Raw genomic sequence first — 2,879 nt, forward strand, 5'->3', positions numbered from 1 at the left:
GGCTTTCTATGGAGATAAGACAGAAACTGTGAGGTCAGTGTGTCCGAAGGTCTCATACTGGAGAACCCTGGTTTTCTCTGAACACAGTGCCTTCCACTGATAAATATATTTAGGAAAATTAGTCTTTACAAAATAAACAAGGAAAAGTCATTTTAATCTCTTAGATGTTCTAAAACAGTGGTATATAATGTAAATGTCAATGTCCCTGAATTTTCAAAATCTAACATTTATTTCAGTTATCCACATCTCACCTAGACAACGAGCAGTGGAACAAAATTATTTATCATCAAGTCTTTTAGTTGTGTATGTATTTAGATGAAAACATACAAATAGTAGCAACTCCAGCATCTGAAGTTATGTTATGTATTGTATCTTATTATTTTTAAAAATCTATAGTTATTCTGACTCCAGTAAGAGCATCTCTCTATGTTTTCATCATAAAAATGTTGATCTTGCAAAGGCAATAAAATTTATGAAAAATATTTATGTCAATGATCATTTTGCCTACACTTTTCTGTAATTACAAATCAGTTTCATCACCGAATAAACACAAATAGTCTGTACTTCAGTCTTAAAAATCAATTTTCTTTCACAAGACAGATTAGTAAGTAATATAAGTGATTTCTAAACAAGGTTTTTATTCCCTATTCTTTAAAAATATTTCAGGTGCTGCATTTGCTAAACAGATGGTTGAAATATCTCTCTTTTTTTTTTTTTAACTGCTCTTCTTATGGACTTGTTTATTTTGCTTTTGAAAGTACGATATTAATAATGCATTTTTAAAATTTTAGTCAGAATCTCACTTCTCTGTTTTAAATTTTTATGGTCTTAGTCTTTAAATACTATACATAATTTTTGGCTAAAATGGAGAGCTGTATTTTAATTTAAAAAATCCTAGGACACATTTTTAAGATACACGACAGGACAAGTATGTGCTGACTATATGGTACAGATCTTCTCCTGATGCCTACCTGACTAAAAATAGTTTGGAAATTTGAAAATCTTTTTCTTTCTTTTTCCTTTGTCACAGGTACTGAGGCATATTATTGTACCCCCTACTTAATCATGGCTATTTTCTCAATATAGGATAGAGGCATGAAATATCAAGTATTACATCTTTTTATTATACAGCAAGTGTATGTTATTTAACTAGGATCTTATCTGATTACTCATCCCAAAAACGAATGACAATTCATATATTTCCTGAGTATATTTGACAATAAGACTATATTTCAAGGCTATTTTTTTTTTGCCTTAAAGGAAATCTTTATTAATCATATATAGTTCACGAGCATTGTTCAAAAAAAAAAAATGAAAACAAAAGCAACTTTCTAGAGAAGCACAGTTCTCATAAGCGGCTTCAGCTTTGCTTCATGGATCTTGTATTAAAAGAAAATAAAGTGGTACAATTTGTTTACACTAGGATACTCTTTTAAAAAAAATCTGGTCTTTCTTTAGTGTTACAGCAAAATAGATATAAAACAGACGATGAATTATAACTTGTATTTATAAAAAAAGCTGCAAGCCCAAATAGTTTTAGATCACAAATGCATTATTTAATCACTTTAGTATGAAAGTGGTTTTCTCGTTTTCTATATCATTTATAGTGTTTACAAAGAACAAGCCCGTTCATTTAGCCAGTCTACCTACCAACTTCCTTCCTAGTCAGATAATCAGTAACAGGAATATTTCTTGGTGAAAAAAAATAAATAAATCAATGTCTCAGTTAAAGAATACCTGTTTCAGATTTCTAAGAGTTAAAGTGAAATACCAGACATGGCCTTCGATTTCAAGGAGACAACAGTCTATCAGGAAAAACAACATATTTATACCTATAATAACACGGCTGATTTTTGTCATGGATATGCCTGAGCAGTTTTCACTAAGAGAATGTAAGATAGTTGTCCTTGACTCTAAGGGCCTCATGAACATTCCGCACAGATTTTACCATAGATATAGATATGCCCTGGAAGAAAATCACAGTTTCTCTTTCTCTTAATCCAAATCTTTTCCTAGTCTTTGTACAGAGGGTAACGGGTTAATGTAAGTGTTGCTGGAGCTCCAGCATCCCTTGGGTTCTCTGTCCTTGGGGAAACAAAACCATTCTGTTTTCCTATTACACGCGACAAATGTGCCCCATCAGTGGAGAGATTCTACGGTGTCGGAGCTTACAGGGCCCATCTTCGAACTCTCAGAACAGAGTTCTAAATGATTAATGCCCTCTTAACTTTGAGGCAATAGACACTTGCATACAACCAAAAATCTAAAAATCCTGATACTCAGTCATTGTTTCTATTCTAACCAGGTAGTGGTCGAACGGCAGGCACGTTACGTGGGTCTTAACTTGGGTTTGTGTTGCACAGCACGGTGAGTGTTGAAAATATGTTCTGATGATAAGACACACTTCTCCCATGTCCCTAACCTTTCCCGAGTCTGATTTGCTTACAATCTATGAATTAGTATTAGTCAGCGAGGCTGCCATAATAAAATGTCAAAGCATGAGTGGCTTAAACAAAAGGAATTTATTTTCTCCTACTTGCACAGGCTGAAAGTCACACATCAAAGTGTCCACAGCTTTGGTTTCGCCTGTGTCTTTGCACTTTGTCTTGAAGATGGCCACCTTCTCTCTGTGTCCTCACAAGGCCTTTACTCTGCTCATACGGACCTCTGATGTCTCTCTTGTTATAAGGACACCAGGCCTATTGGATTCTGGCCCCATCTTACCACCTCATTTAACCTTAACCACCTCTTTGAAAGCCCATCTCCACATATGATCACATTGGAAGTTAGGGCTTCCGCTTTTGGGGAGATATAATTCAGCCCATAATAATATATTTACATAATTTTGTCACCAAAGCCAGAGACTTTTTTGGATTCCC

This window comes from Puma concolor, chromosome A1 (assembly GCF_028749965.1).
Source record: "Puma concolor isolate L17-30 chromosome A1, mPumCon1.1.hap2, whole genome shotgun sequence".
Classification (NCBI taxonomy): Eukaryota; Metazoa; Chordata; class Mammalia; order Carnivora; family Felidae; genus Puma; species Puma concolor.